The following is a 16,995-nucleotide window of genomic DNA, read 5'->3' as shown; positions in this document are numbered from 1 at the left end:
CCCTGCCCGCCGACTGTCTAGCCAGAGTGGTGCATGCTCTGGTTATCTCCCGCTTGGACTACTGCCATGCGCTCTACGTGGGACTACCTTTGAAGGTGACCCGGAAACTACAATTAATCCAGAATGCGGCAGCCGGACTGGTGACTGGGAGCGGCCGCTGAGACCATAGAACACCAGTCCTGAAAGACCTCCATTGGCATTGAGATGGGCATTGAGGAGGAAAGGGGATGGGGAGGGAAGGAAGGAAGGAAGAAAGGAAGGGGAGGGGAGGGAAGGAAAGGAAAGGAAGCACACTTGCAAACTGAAATTCTGAAATCGTTTTGAAATGACTCAAAGCCCTTCCTACCGTCTTCCTTGCAAGGGAGCACTTGGTCTGGAGATCTGGAAGAGGAACGAGGCCACGGGCCAAGAGAAAGGGAGACGATCGCACAAGTCTCCAGAGGCTTAGACGGCAGCTAATAAGTCACGGAGGGGGAGAAATCTGGCTCGAGGGGGAGAACCGACGCACACCCCATCAATCCCCATCCCTGGCGGCCCTCCCGGGACGCCCCGGCCGAAAACGGTCTGGAAAAGAGAGCCTTGCCTTTTTCGCTGGGGAAAATGTCACATCTGGTTGGCAGCTGGGGAAAGCGAGGAACGCCAGAAATCGCACAGAGGCTGGAACGACCCAGGGCGGTCGAACAACCCCGTCCCTCTTTGCCGAGAACGCTGAGAGGCAGCGCCGTGCAGTGGTTAGAGTCTCGGGGCCCGGACCTGGGGAGAGACCCGGGTTCGAATTCCGCAGCCCCCCACTCGAGCTTGCTGGGTGAGCCGGTCGTTCTCCCTTCCCTGCCTCACAGGGGATTAATATGGGGAGAAGAATAATGCTTGCCCCCTTACCATTAAGCTTTTACCCATTTGTAAACCTTTTTTCCCCGTATCTCCTAAAGCATTACAGCTGGAAACCCCTTAGTTTCTATCCAACATCCTTCTAGCATTCATTAATTTTACAATATTTCTGTTGATAGTCTTTAAATTTCTTCCAGTCTTCTTTCACCGACTCTTCTCCCTGGTCTCGGATTCTGCCAGTCATTTCTGCCAATTCCATGTAGTCCATCACCTTCATCTGCCATTCTTCCAGGGTGGGTAAATCTTGTGTCTTCCAATACCCTCCTAGTACCTCTCAACCCCCTGGGCAAACTGCAACTCCCAGAATAATTTGGGGAAGCCATGGCTGTTTCATATTGTATTATTATTATAATAATTAAGTACTTTTAACAATTATCCTCACACATAAATCATAATCATGGGCTCTTAGATACCCCATAAGGGAAAAGGAGCAGTTATTTTTTTCTTATAACAAGAGCATGAAAAGATGTCCTCTATTTCCTAAATAACTCGTCGGAAAGATCTGCCTGGTCCAGCCTCACGTTTCTCACATTGCACAACCAGATATTACACCTGGAGATTGCAGAAACTACAAGCGGAAGAGTTTTGGAGCCTGAGCTCGCTCGGTTTCCTCTCCCCTCCTCCTTCCTCTTTCCTTTTGTGTCGTCTGCTTGGCCTCCGTTATTTTCTCTTACCGATAAGGAACCCACTTAAGGACTCTAGATGGGCTCTGGAACACCTCGTAAAGGAAAAAGAGCAGTTTTTTCTTATAACACCTGCACTGACGGACAGCAGCTGTACGAGGTTTCAGACCCAAGCCTTACCTGGAGGGGGCAGGAATCGAACCCAGCACCTCCGCGCTGCAGCAAAGCAGACACTCTGCCACTGTACTGCTGCCCTTCCCCCTGTGCACTGCGTCATCCTACTTAGAGTAGACCCATTTGGATGAATGGGCCTGATCGCCTTCTGCCATCCCCCCGGAGAATAAATTAATTTGCCCTGCTTCCTTCCAGATATCAGAAGGCAGGCATTGCATCTAAACATACCCAATCGCTCCACGCAGGAATCGATTTCTGCAGAGGATCGTGTCCTGGGCAATTTATGACAGCGCCAATTCACCCCTCGCCCTTCAAAAAAGTTGCATTTGGAGTGTGTGGCTATACGATTGAAGCCCGGAAGAAACTGAGGAGGACTGAGGACACAACCTAAATTCCTGTCTTTGGGGCTTGTAGGAACACGCCTGGGGGAAGGTCTCCACCTCAACGGAAAAGGCGCGCAGAAATCATCCGGCAGCCAGGAGAACTCAGAAGCTGGCCAGGTTGCCAACTTCCCAGGAAAGCCTGCTCCAGCGCCCTTTTTGTTGTTGTTTAGTCGTGCCCGCCTCTTCGTGACCCCCTGGACCAGAGCACACCAGGCCCTCCTGTCTTCCACTGCCTCCCGCAGTTTGGTCAAACTCATGCTGGTAGCTTCGAGAACACTGTCCCACCATCTCGTCCTCCGTCATCCCCTTCTCCTTGTGCCCTCCATCTTTCCCAACATCAGGGTCTTTTCCAGGGAGTCTTCTCTTCTCCTGAGGTGGCCAAAGTCTTGGAGCCTCAGCTTCAGGATCTGTCCTTCCAGTGAGCACTCAGGGCTGATTTCCTTCCGAATGGAGAGGTTTGATCTTCTTGCAGTCCATGGGACTCTCAAGAGTCTCCTTTGGCACCATAATGGGCCCTTTTTACTGCTCTCAAAACCCCAACTTGAGATGCAAAACCACCCACACCCTGTGGTGTCGTCTCCTAGAATGGGACCCTGTTTTCCAAGAACAGTCCAGGATTTACAGAAGCCATTCCGGTTTCCAATTTGATCCCAGAATGCCCCGCTTTTCCTTGGGACGTCCCTATTTTCAGGGAAGAAACGTTGGCGGGGATGGAATAGGACGTCCCTGTTCTCACGGGAGAAACGTTGGAGGGGATGGAATAGGACGTCCCTATTTTGACGGGAGAAACGTTGGAGGGGATGGAATAGGACGTCCCTCTTTTCACGGGAGAAACGTTGGAGGGGATGGAATAGGACGTCTCTATTTTCAGGGGAGAAACGTTGGAGGGGATGGAATAGGACGTCCCTATTTTCAAGGGAGAAACGTTGGAGAGGATGGAAGAGGACGTCCCTATTTTCACGGGAGAAACGTTGGAGGGGATGGGATCACTGGGCTAACAGCTTCCGATCTTTCGGCAAATGAGTATTGCTGCCTTTAATGGGAATTGATGGCTGATGCCTGCTAGCTGAAACCCCGTTAATTCCCGGGTTTCGCTTCAACTTCTTCGTTCTTCGCTCCATTTTTGCCTTGCCGCTTCCCTCTCCCAACTCGATTGTCTTGCTAGGAAGGCGGGGCGAATTTATCGATTTATCTCCGTCCCAACACCCCCAGGCACACTCAAGCCGAAGGAATGTCCCCTTGGCCATCTGTGAGTCCTCTGAAAGTCCCCAAGCAATGGGTCCGAAAACTGCTTCCAGCTTTCCTCCTTTCCCATCCACGATTGCCGGCCTCACCCTGCCATTAGCAGAAATTAAAAATAAACCCCTCAGCTCGGAAAGCCTCGGTGGAGATTCGCTGGAGGGAAAGAATTTGTTGTTTTGTTTTGCCTTGCAAATGCCAGCACCGAGGAGCTGGCCTGGGAACGGACCTGTCAGTGACCTTGCGAGCAGAGAGGCAAAAAACAGGCTCCGAATTTCGCCCATCCGCCCTTCTCAGTGTCAATGGCCGCTGCCTTCCTTTCTGCGCATCGTCTCCATGGCCTTAATATTATTTTGACAGCTTGATCCTTTAATTATGGATCCTTGCTTGTTTGGGCCTCCTACTGAGAGAGGATAATTACAAATTGATGCTTTTGAATTCTGGTGCTGGAGGAGACTCTTGAGAGTCCCATGGACTGCAAAAAGATCAAACCTCTCCATTCGGAAGGAAATCAGCCCTGAGTGCTCACTGGAAGGACAGATCCTGAAGCTGAGGCTCCAAGACTTTGGCCACCTCAGGAGAAGAGAAGACTCCCTGGAAAAGACCCTGATATTGGGAAAGATGGAGGGCACAAGGAGAAGGGGACGACAGAGGACGAGATGGTGGGACAGTGTTCTTGAACCTGCAAACATGAGTTTGACCAAACTGCAGGAGGCAGTGGAAGACAGGAGGGCCTGGCGTGCTCTGGTCCAGGGGGTCACAAAGAGGCGGACACGACTAAACGATTAAACAACAAGAAAAGGACTCCTCTCCGAATGGAGAGGTTTTGAGCTTCTTGCAGTCCATGGGACTCTCAAGAGTCTCCTCCAGCACCAGAATTCAAAGCATCCATTCTTTGGCCATCAGCCTTCTTGATGGTCCAGCTCTCACTTCCATACATCACTACTGGGAAAACCAAAGCTTGAACTATACGGACCTTTGTTGGCAAGGTGATGTCTCTGCTTTTTAAGACGCTGTCTCGGTTTGTCGTCTCTTTTCTCCCAAGAAGCAGGCGTCTTTGAATTTCGTGGCTGTCACCATCTGCAGTGATCGTGGAGCCCGAGAAAGTGAAATCTCTCACTGCCTCCATTTCTTCCCCTTCTGGTTGCCAGGAGGTGATTGGACCAGTGGCCATGATCTTCGTTTTTGATGCTGAGCTTCAGACCATATTTTGCGCTCGCCTCTTTCACCCTCATTAGGCTCCATGGCGCAGTCCCGGCTGACGGCCTTTGGCCGACAAAAACCCCCACCCGTGGCATTTTATCTAAATCCCCTACCGACGCCCCGTAAGCCACCGGCCCGTCTTGGCACATCGCAGATTCCAGAAACGGATTGTGCACCGGGTGGGAGAGGATGACGGCTCCTCGCCCCTTTCCCAGACCCTGGGAACAACTCGGGTCACGACCCCTGGGTCATTAGAAAAGAATGTAAGCCAGCTGCAAGAGTATGATAGCAGGTCTCCGGTTATCAAGCCATACAAGGGAAAAGCTCTGGGAACGAGAGATAACTCTGGCACACTGCAAAGCATGATGCCCACAGACGCCGCGCCAATTTTGGGACTTCTTCCTGACCCCCACCGAGAGCAGCCTCAGGGCCCTTTGTGATTTGTACCCTCTCTGAATCTGCCTCCTTCCCTTCGCCCTGCTTCCTCAGTAAGGTAAAAAGGTAAAGGACCCCTGGACGGTTAATTCCAGTCAAAGGCGACTCTGGGGTTATGGTGCTCATCTCGCTTTCAGGCCGAGGGAGCCGGTGTTTGTCTGCAGACAGCTTTCCAGGTCATGTTGTCAGCAGGACTAAGCCGCTTCTGGCACAGGGCGGAAACCAGAGCACACGGAAACGCCGTTTACCTTCCCGCCGCAGCGGTACCTATTTATTTCGGTACCCGAAATGTCCCACTTTTCCTTAGGATGTCCCTAATTTCATTGGGAGAAAAGTAATGACAAACCTAGACAGCATCTTAAAAAGCAGAGACATCACCTTGCCAACAAAGGTCCGTATAGTTAAAGCTCTGGTTTTCCCAGTAGTGATGTATGGAAGTGAGAGCTGGACCATCAAGAAGGCTGATCGCCGAAGAATGGATGCTTTTGAATTCTGGTGCTGGAGGAGACTCTTGAGAGTCCCATGGACTGCAAGAAGATCCAACCTCTCCATTCGGAAGGAAATCAGCTCTGAGTGCTCACGGGAAGGACAGATCCTGAAGCTGAGGCTCCAAGACTTTGGCCACCTCATGAGAAGAGAAGACTCCCTGGAAAAGACCCTGATGTTGGGGAAGATGGAGGGCGCAAGGAGAAGGGGATGATGGAGGACGAGATGGTGGGACAGTGTTCTCGAAGCTACCAGCATGAGTTTGACCAAACTGCAGGAGGCAGTGGAAGACAGGAGGGCCTGGCGTGCTCTGGTCCAGGGGGTCACAAAGAGTTGGACGCGACTAAATGATTAAACAACAACATTTTCATTGGAGAAATGTTTGAGGGTACGGAGCTATGCAAACCCCAAGCCAAGGAGATAAGTAACCTTTAGAAGACATCTGAAGGCAGCCCTGTACAGTATAGGGAAGTTTTTAAAAAATGTTTAATGTTTCATTATGTTTTTATATATGTAGGAAGCCGCCCAAAGTGTGGGGGGTATAAACGATAACATTATTATCCTTATTATACAGTGGTACCTCGGTTTTCGAACGTAGTCCGTTCAAGAAGACCCTTCGACTTCCAAAATGTTTGGAAACCAAGGCGCAATGGGCGGTCTGCAAAAACTGGGGGGAAATAACATGTACACACAGTGGAAAGATGTTCGAATTCTGTTTGCAAACAGAAGCATTTACTTCCGGGTTTTCTGCGTTTGAAAACCAAAATGTTTGACTTCCGAGACGCTTGAAAACTGAGGTATCACTGTATTATTATTATTATTATTATTACTGAATAGGTAAAGGTAAAGGGACCCCTGACCATTAGGTCCAGTGGTGGCCGACTCTGGCGTTACAGCGCTCATCTCGCTTTACTGGCCGAGGGAGCCGGCGTACAGCTTCCGGGTCATGTGGCCAGCAGGACTAAGCCGCTTCTGGCGAACCAGAGCAGCGCACGGAAACGCCGTTTACCTTCCCGCCAGAGTGGTACCTATTGATCTACTTGCACTTTGACGTGCTTTCGAACTGCTAGGTTGGCAGGAGCAGGGACCGAGCAATGGGAGCTCACCCCGTCATTGCAGGGATTCGAACCGCCGACCTTCTGATCGGCAAGTCCTAGGCTCTGTGGTTTAACCCACAGCGCCACTTGCGTCCCTATTACTGTATAGGACGTGCCTATTTTAATCGGATAAATGTTGGAAGTTACGCACTGGCGCAGTCCTGCAGGAATCTCCTTATCTCATGTTTTGCCACAAATTGCATCAAGTCTCTCCTTCCACGCCTGTTTCGGAGGGTCAGATAACCTTGCTTCATCTTAAAATCTGGGCGACCCACCCAGATCCTTCTCTGTAACTGGCACAGATTGGGCTTCATGTCGGAGCAATAAATAATATTGGCTCAGAGGAGAGCTAGGATTTCATCATGGCAACGTTCCTAACTTTTCATTTTCTGTTTCATGCAATCTCCCAGGACTGATGTCGTTTGCAAGACTGTTGGCATTTCCCCTCTCTCTTTCGTAGCTGGCCATGGCATGTTTTGAAAATATGACGGTGATTGATTCGGCAATCTGGGTTCACGGCGTTCTTTGTGGACGCGCGAGAAACTAGGGACAGATCCTGCCGTCCTTCGTCTGCACCCAGACCCTGGGAATCAACCGGTTTTGTGTTTTTTTAGCCCCTGACTGCTTCTGAACTCCCAGGCAACACGTGTTTTCCAGAACTGTACGGCACCCTCTCAAGAACGCTCAGCCTAAGCTCTTGAAGACGAGAGGGAGATTTATAGCTGCCAAAACGAACCGAAATGTTTAGATCCGGGCTAAGTGACGGCTGAAAGGAGCGTCCAAATATTTGGAGACTCGAAAGCCGAGCTGACACACGAGAGAGATTCATTTCGGCGCAGTGGGGGGATAGGGTTTCACATGAAAAGCGTGTGTCTTTTTTCTTTCCTTACTGTCCATATTGCAGAGGGGAAAGGAAGGGAAGAGGAGGAGGGAAGAGGAAAAGCGCGTTTCGAATCCTGAAAGAGAGCAGAGATCTGAGGATGCAGGGGATGAGAAGCTCAGATTCGCTTGCTTGCTCTAAAATATAGACGCGCTTTTACGCTCGCAAGATTGAATGTCTTGCCCTCGGCTGGACTTGAGGGATGAATCCAACAGATCCCACACGAAAAATGTTCCTGTGGAGATGGCAGTCCTGAATCGGTGGCGCACGCCCTTCTGGCTTGCCCTCTTGATAAAGACTTGAGGAATGAGATTATCACCCCTCTTTTATTGTCCATTCCGGGTCGCCCATCCACTGCCCCAGGGTCCTTTCTCTTGGCAGGTCAAGATGAGAGAGAGAGAGAGAGAGAGAGAGAGAGAGAGAGAGAGAGAGGGAAGGAAGGAAGGGAGGGAGGGAGGGAGGGAGGAAGGAAGGAAGGGAGAGAGAGAGAGAGAGAGAGAGAGAGAGAGGAAGGAAGGAAGGAAGGGGGAGAGGGTGAGAGAGAGAGAGAGAGAGAGAGAGAGAGAGAGAGAGAGAGAGAGGAAAGGAAGGAAAAAGAAACTGAGAGGGAAGGAAGGGAGGAAGGGAGAGAGAGAGGGGGGGAAAGGAAGGAAGGAAGGAAGGAAGGAAGGAAGGAAGGAAGGAAGGAAGGAAGGAGAAACAGAGAGAACGAAGGAAGGAAGGAAGGAAGGAAGGAAGGAAGGAAGGAAGGAAAAAGAAACTGAGAGAGAAGGGAGGGAGGGAGAGAAAAAGAAGGAAGGAAGGAAGGAAGGAAGGAAGGAAGGAAGGAAGGAAGGAAGGAAGGAAGGAAAAAGAAACAGAGAGAAGGAAGGAAGGGAGAGAGGGAGGGAGAGAAAAAGAAGAAAGGAAGGAAGGAAGGAAGGAAGGAAGGAAGGAAGGAAGGAAGGAAGAAGAAACTGAGAGAAGGAAGGGAGGAAGGGAGAGAGACAGAGAGAGAGAGAGAGAAGGAAGGAAGGAAGGAAGGAAGGAAGGAAGGAAGGAAGGAAGGAAGGAAGTGTCCTTTCTCTTGGCAGATCCAGATGAGCAGGTGACGGGCAAAGGTGGCAAGCTTTTTAGCCGGGGCAATCAGAATAAGATCCACTATTCAAAACCCTAAAATGTATTGTATATAATTGACTTTTTATTTCTATTCTTTGTCTATCGTGCTGTTGTTTTATTGGAATGGCTGATGGCTGACGCAAACGAAGATTCATTCATTCGTGCTTGTTCCTCGCGTTTATCCATTTGTTTCTTTGTCCCCTGCGTTTATTTATTATTGTTAAGAAACCGGAAGTATTCCTGTTAGGAATATTGGACTCAGAGGTACCTAAATATCAGGAGAAACTGGTTTTTTTTTATGCTGCCAGAACGATATACGCCCAGAAATGGAAAAAAGGAGTCATTTCCAACTGAAGAAGACTGGCAATTAAAACTAACGGAATATTCACAAACGAGAAGAAACTTGCCGGAAAAACAAGAAATAGAGACAGCAGACTTTTTAAATACTGAATGGGGGGAAATTTCGGAACCGTTGTAAAAAACACACCTTAAACTGGACTGACTTAAGACCAAGCAGTTAAGAGATTTGAAGGGAGTATAAAATAATAATAATAATATATATAAGAAGATTAAAATTAGGGGTGCAGCGATAAGTGTTAACAATATAGGTAACTGCAGAAAGGGGGAGCGGGAGGAGTCAATTTGATTTGATAAAATGTATCTTTCCTGTTTTTTTCTATTAAAAAAAATAATGAAATTGGAATTGGGAGAAAAACAAAAACAAGAAAATTCTTTGGCAAGGCTGGGGAAAATGCCTTTTTTTTTTTTTACAAGCATGCTTTATCAGAGACTGAAGGCAATATAAAACCATCGTGACTGGCGCGAATTGATAGCCTTATCGTTGGAGATTAGAAAGCAGATCAGAGACAATTGGATGGAGACTGACAGCTGTCAATCATTACTGCCCATAATGGCGACGTTCCGGATTGACAACTCTCAGCGTAATACCAGAACTCATTGCCGAATTAAAAGGAAGCCCAATGTTTAAAGATTTAGGATGGATAAAAGAAAAGGTAGAATTAAAACCAGATCAGGAATAAATAATTCTTTTTTTAAAAAAAGAACAGGGGGAAGATTCGTAGCATGTTTGAAAAATGATTGCAAACCACTTTAGACGTTAGCAGGGTTAGAATAATGTATAACTGGAATCAGGAAAATGGGGGGAAAGGGATTACCGGTAATTAGAATATGCAAAAAGGAAAACAGAACAGAGGGGAAAAGGGAAGTCTAATGTATTCAATCATTTAAATTCTGCCATTTATATGACTGTTTTAAAGCCGAAAATGATAAATAATATATACAAATGTAAATTTTAAAGGATTGGTAAAGTGAGGAACGCACTCCTTCTGGAGGCAGCGACGGACATGGAGTACACAGGGATCAAATTAAGTGGGGGGACACACGTCAAATGCCCCCCCCCAATCCAAAGGATGTATTTTGAATGACAGGAGAGTGTCTTCAGTTCTCCATTCTTTCATCTTACTCCGTCTTTGTCCTGCCTCTCCGCAAGAGCATTTGAGGCACCCAGGGCCTCTGATCGCGTGCAGAGCGCATCTCTCCCTTGCCCATTGCAACTTTCAGAGCCTAAGAAGGCGAAATGAGGGCTTCTGGGTGAGAACACATTGCCCTTCCTTCCTTCCTTCCTCCTTCCTTCCTTCTCTCTTCCTTCCTTCTTTCCTTCCTTCCTTTTCTTCCTTCCCATCCCCTTCCCTCTTCAAAACCCATCTCTCTCTCTCTCATTCCTTCTTTCTTTCTTTTTTTCCTTACCTCCCCCATCCCATTCCCTCTTCAATACCCATCTCTCTCTCTCCCCCCTCCTTCCTTCCTTCCTTCCTTCCCTCCCCCTTCCCTCTTCAAAACCCATCTCTCTCTCTCTCATTCGCCTCCTTTCTTTCCTTCCTTCCTTCCTTCCTTCCTTCCTTCCATACCCATCTCTCCTTCTTTCTTTCTTTCTTTCTTTCTTTCTTTCTTTCTTTCTTTCGTTCCTTCCTTCCCTCCCCAGCCCCTTCCCTCTTAAATACCCTCTCTCTCTCTCTCTCTCTCTCTCTCTCTCTCTCTCTCTCTCTCTCTCTCTCTCCTTCCTTCCTTCCTTCCTTCCTTCCTTCCTTCTTCTCTTTTTCTTTTCTTTTTTCTTCTTCCCTCCCCCCACCCCCTTCCCCCTTCCACTGCCCACCTCCCTCTCCCCTCCAGTCCCTTCTCCCCATCCCTCCCTCTTCCCTCTTCCCTTATCTCTCCCGGAGCCTCGCTTCCCCTTTTGCGCCTTGAAATAAAACCGCTTTTTTCCCGGCTGGAGGATGTGCTCCAACAAGCCTTTGCTAAAAAAACAACAACCATCAGGCTTGCAAAAGACCCACCACCAGCAGCATAAAAACCAGTATAAAAACCATTACCCTTAAAACAATGATTTGGGCTACATACCCTTTTCCAAGTTCCCAGAAGTTGAGCGCTAATTCTTGGGAGGCAGCGAAGAGACTGGTCCCTTTGCCCCAATTCGTCTCTCTGATGCATCTGAGAAAAAGCGCTTTTTTTTTGGAGAACTGGGTAGGGAAAAGGGAGGGACCAAGAGAGAAGAGGCTGGGCGGTTCATCCCTTTTCAGGGAAAAGATTGCAGAGAGAGAGAGAGATAAAGGAGGAGACTTGGAGTAGTTTTCCCCCTGGAGGGAAAACGGGAGAACTTATTTGGCTTTTTGGGAAGAGGCTTTTGGGAGGTATATCAAGTTTCTAGACCGCATGACAGCTTTTTATTTTCTATTGATCTATTTTCTGTTAATTAATTCTGTTAATCCCTGCATGCCAAGTTTCTAGACCTCATGGTTGCAAGAGAAAATGCCTAAATATCAAGTTTCTAGACCTCATGGCTGCAAGAGAAAATGCCTAAAAGCATTCATATTTCAAGTTTCTAGAACTCATGGTTGCAAGAGAAAATGCCTAAATATCAAGTTTCTAGACCTCATGGTTGCAAGAGAAAATGCCCAAATATCAAGTTTCTAGACCTCATGGCTGCAAGAGAAAATGCCTAAATATCAAGTTTCTAGACCTCATGGTTGCAAGAGAAAATGCCTAAATATCAAGTTTCTAGACCTCATGGTTGCAAGAGAAAACGCCTAAAAGCATTCATATTTCAAGTTTCTAGAACTCATGGTTGCAAGAGAAAATGCCTAAAAGCATTCATATTTCAAGTTTCTAGACCTCATGGTTGCAAGAGAAAATGCCTAAATATCAAGTTTCTAGACCTCATGGTTGCAAGAGAAGATGCCCAAATATCAAGTTTCTAGACCTCATGGTTGAAGGAAAACGCCTAAAAGCATTTGTATATCAAGTTTCTAGACCTCATGGTTGCAAGAGAAAGTGCCTAAAAGCATTCGTATATCAAGTTTCCAGACCTCATGGTTGCAAGAAAAAATGCCTAAATCTCAAGTTTCTAGACCTCATGGTTGCAGGAGAAAATGTCTAAAAGCTTTCCTATATCAAGTTTCTAGACCTCATGGTTGCAAGGACTTATAAAGTTTGACTCTCCTTTCGGGAGGAAGGGAAATGATTCGCAGACTGACCGGCTTCCTGCAATTCCAGAACACGAACTCGCAGCTTCGCAGAGAATCGGCCTTGCCAACGGTGGTTTATTCGGGATCTCCAAAGATGGGCAATGCAAGTTGTTTTTTCGGCTTTGTGCGGGGATTAACAAGCCCTCCCAGATGACCTGTTTATTGAGAATTCCTCGTGATTTGTTTGCAAGAGGATTAGAGGAGAGCCAAGGAGCAGCGAACTTTGTTTTGCAGGGAGCTGAGATGATGTTTTGGCGCATCAAGTGCGATCCAACACATCGCGCTGCAATTCCTCTCCCTCCAAACACTAAAAATTATTGGATTCTATTCGGCGACGTTTCCGATCGTTTCGTTCCTTCGCTTTGCCCGGGAAACAGCTCGCCCAGGCGACGATAATGAAAAGAAACCCCAAAATGCCCATAAAAATGACCGCATAATTGGCAAAACCGTGTTTTCAGCTGAGAATTAATTGTCAATTAAGCGAGGCCTGCGGGCAGGGGAATTTTATAGAGGGGTGGGGAAGAAACGATTTGCCGAATGATGGGAACCACAACGATATGCTTTTAGGCATTTTCTCTTGCAGCCATGAGGTCTAGAAACTTGATATATGAATGCTTTTGATATTTAGGCATTTTCTCTTACAACCATGAGGTCTAGAAACTTGACATATGCATACTTTTAAGCATTTTCTCTTGCAACCATGAGGTCTAGAAACTTGATATATGAATGCTTTTTTAGGCATTTTTCTCTTGCAACCATGAGGTCTAGAAACTTGATATACGAATGCTTTAAGGCATTTTCTCTTGCAACATGAGGTCTGGAAACTTGATATACGAATGCTTTTAGGCATTTTCTCTTGCAGCCATGAGGTCTGGAAACTTGACATGCAGGGATTAATAGAAAATAAAAAGCTGTCTCATGCAGAGCCAGACATGAGGATAATGAATCTTCGATAGCCCTTTCATCTTTTGTGGGGCTCCGCTGTGTCTTTCATCGGATTTGACAGTTCTGCTGAAGAAAAACAGAGATAAAGAACTATGTAGCTCAGCGAATCGTAGCAGGAAAACAGAGCAAGAAAATGAGGCTGGTTAATATATATAAGAGGAGAGCGCAAAATATGGTCTGATGCGCAACATAAAAAAAAACAAAGATCATGGCCACTGGTCCCATCACCTCCTGGCAAATAGAAGGGGAAGAAATGGAGGCAGTGAGAGATTTTACTTTCTTGGGCTCCATGATCACTGCAGATGGTGACAGCAGTCACGAAATTAAAAGACGCCTGCTTCTTGGGAGAAAGGCGAAGGCAAACCTAGACAGCATCTTAAAAAGCAGAGACATCACCTTGCCAACAAAGGTCCGTATAGTTAAAGCTATGGTTTTCCCAGTAGTGATGCATGGAAGTGAGAGCTGGACCATAAAGAAGGCTGATCGCCAAAGAACGGATGCTTTTGAATCATGGTGCTGGAGGAGACTCTTGAGAGTCCCATGGACTGCAAGAAGATCCAACCTCTCCATTCTGAAGGAAATCAGCCCTGAGTGCTCACTGGAAGGACAGATCCTGAAGCTGAGGCTCCAAGACTTTGGCCACCTCATGAGAAGAGAAGACTCCCTGGAAAAGACCCTGATGTTGGGAAAGATGGAGGGCACAAGGAGAAGGGGACGACGGAGGACGAGATGGTGGGACAGTGTTCTGGAAGCTACCAGCATGAGTCTGACCAAACTGCGGGAGGCAGTGGAAGACAGGAGGGCCTGGCGTACTCTGGTCCAGGGGGTCACGAAGAGGCAGACACAACTAAACAACAACAACATGGAGATTAGCAGCTAATAAAATTTGGGGTTCTCTTTTGTTCGGGGCTTCCATCTTGTTCCACCTTGTGGCAGGTGGGAGTCCTGTTGCGAGGGTCTTCAATAAAGACCAAGCCTCCTGGCTGCTGTTTTGCTCTGGGATTCCTGGCTGGTGTCCTTGTTTTTTTGTCCAAGGGAGCCCTCAGATTTCTCTATCAACACCTCCACCGCCTTGCCCCCCACACTTCTGGGAATCCGGGCTTGGAGGAAAAGGCATTATGAAAGACAAAACGGCTTCTCTCGGCGCGAGAAGAATCCCCGGCGGGAGGTTGCTGGCGCCCTAAGGGCCGTATCTTGTAGGGGTCTGGCACCAGGCCCCAGAGTTTATCTGCTCCCTATGGGGCAGGGGGAATGAGGCAGTTGGAGATGTGCCATTGCTAAATGGAACAAGGCTCTGGAGGGGGTGGCATTGGCAGAGAGGTGAAAACGCAGAGACGCCTTGCAGGAAATATCCAGCACGTGTGCCAGAGGCAGCTTTGTGCAAGGAAAGTAGAGAGAAAGGAGGAATCTTTGGCCTTCAAGCCCAGCTCCCTCCGGAAGAACTCAGCCCAGAAAGGTAAAAAGCAGAGACATCCATCACCTTGCCGACAGAACCGCGAGGGAAGCGACAGAATAAAAGAATACTATATCAACCACAGAGCCTGGAACTTGCCGATCAGAAGGTTGGCAGTTCGAATCCCCGCGATGACGGGGTGAGCTCCCGTTGCTCAGTCCCTCCTCCTGCCAACCTAGCAGTTCAAAAGCACACCAGTGCAAGTAGATAAAGAGGTACCGCTCCCGCAGGAAGGTCAACGGCGTTTCTGTGCGCTGCTCTGGTTCGCCAGAAGCGGCTCAGTCCTGCCGGCCACATGACCCGGAAGCTGTCTCCTCCAGCACTAGAATTCAAAAGCATCCATTCTTCGGCGATCATCCTTCTTTATGGTCCAGCTCTCACTTCCATACATCACTACTGGGAAGACCAGAGCTTGAACTATACGGACCTTTGTTGGCAAGGTGATGTCTCTGCTTTTTCAGATGCTGTCTAGGTTTGTCATTGCTTTTCTCCCAAGAAGCAGGCGTCTTTTAATTTCGTGACTGCTGTCTCCATCTGCAGTGATCATGGAGCCCAAGGAGGTAAAATCTCTCACTTCCTCCATTTCTTCCCCTTCTGTTTGCCAGGAGGTGATGGGACCAGTGGCCATGATCTTCGTTGTTTTTTTTTATGTTGAGCTTCAGACAATATTTTGCGCTCTCCTCTTTCACCCTCATTAAAAGGTTCTTTAATTCCTCCTCACTTTCTGCCATCCAGGTTGTGTCATCTGCACATCTGAGGTTGTTGATATTTCTTCCGGTGATCTTAATTCTGGCTTGGGATTCATCCAGCTCAGCCTTTCGCATGATGAATTCTGCATATAAGTTAAATAAGCAGGGGGACAATATACATACAATATCCACCTGGAAGAGTGGATACAAGCCACTCCAGTATCCCTGCCAAGAAAAGTCCATGGGCAAAGACAACAGGCAGCCCCACTAGGACCCTCAAAACTTCCCCAGTCCTTCCCCTCCCCCCCCCGGAGACTGGGCTGTTTCGTGGAGGGAGGGGGGAATACCCCACAGACAAACCGACAATAAGGCTTACGGGAAAGAGCTGGGAACATGCCCCATCTTCTTAAGCTTCATCAGAGCTTTAAAATGTTTCAAACGCATCAACCCCCCTGGAACCGCGAATTAACATTTGGAGAGCGGTTCCAGTAAGTCCATTAAGGAATTATGACTTATGCATTTGTTTATCAAGAAGATCTGATGTCTCGCTGATTACAGAGTTCGGTTCTCTTCCGCCCCCCACCCTCCAAAATAATAATAATAATCACAGATTGCAAAAGAGCCGATGAAGTCATCTCTTGTTCATTTTAGGACATCTGTAATTAGGCGCAGAATCCACTTCTTGCAACACCCTTGACATCCGTTAGGTCAACCGCAAAACAAGTTTCTTGACCACGGGTGGGAAATCTCCGGCCCCAGGATGGCCCTCAAATGCGGCCCTCTGTGGCTCTCCACCTGGGGGTCATTTTGGACTCACAGCTGTCCATGGAGGCGCAGGTCAATTCTGTGTCCAGGGCGGCTCCATCTGGTACGCAGGATGAGACCCTCCCTGCCGGCAGACTGTCTGGCCAGAGTGGTGCATGCTCTGTTTATCTCCCGCTTGGACTACTGCCATGCGCTCTACGTGGGGCTACCTTTGAAGGTGACCCGGAAACTGCAACTAATCCAGAATGCGGCAGCTAGACTGGTGACTGGGAGCGGCCCCCGGGACCACATAACACCGGTCCTGAAATACCTACATTGGTTCCCAGGATGTTTCTGTGCCCAATTCAAAGTGTTGGTGCTGACTTTGAAAGCCCTAAACGGCCCAGTATATCTGAAGGAGCGTCTCCACCTCCATCGTTCTGCCCGGACACCTGGGTCCATCTCCCAAGGGCCTTCTGGCGGTTCCCTCCCTGCGAGAAGTGAGTTTAAAGGGAACCAGGCAGAGGGCCTTCTCGGTGGTGGCGCCCGCCCTGTGGAACGCCCTCCCGTCAGATGTCAAGGAAATAAATGACTATCTGGCTTTTAGAAGACATCTGAAGGCAGCCCTCTTTAGGGAAGTTTTATTGTTATTATTATTATTGTGTTTTTAATATTCTGTTGGAAGCTGCCCAGAGTGGCTGGGGAAACCCATCCAGACGGGCAGGGTATAAATCATAAATTAATATTAATATGATTACAGTGGTACTTCAGGTTACAGACGCTTCAGGTTGCAGACTCCGCTAACCCAGAAATAGTGCTTCAGGTTAAGAACTTTGCTTCAGGATGAGAACAGAAACTGCGCAGCAGCGGCAGCAGGAGGCCCCATTAGCTAAAGTGGTGCTTCAGGTTAAGAACAGTTTCAGGTTAAGAACGGACCTCCGGAACGAATTAAGTTCTTAACCCGAGGTACCACTGTAATAAGATTATTATTATCTTTACCAGGCCCTAAGAATGTGACCATGCTCCTCACCACACCCCAAATCTTTTCGCCTGGCTGCAAATGGGTACTTGAGCTCGTCAGGACTGTTCCAGAGGAAACCAAACCAGAGGATTCAG

This window comes from Podarcis vaucheri (assembly GCF_965113315.1).
Source record: "Podarcis vaucheri genome assembly, chromosome: 18".
NCBI lineage: Eukaryota > Metazoa > Chordata > Lepidosauria > Squamata > Lacertidae > Podarcis > Podarcis vaucheri.
The sequence above is the reverse complement of the archived record's forward strand: the minus strand, read 5'-3'. Positions refer to the sequence as shown.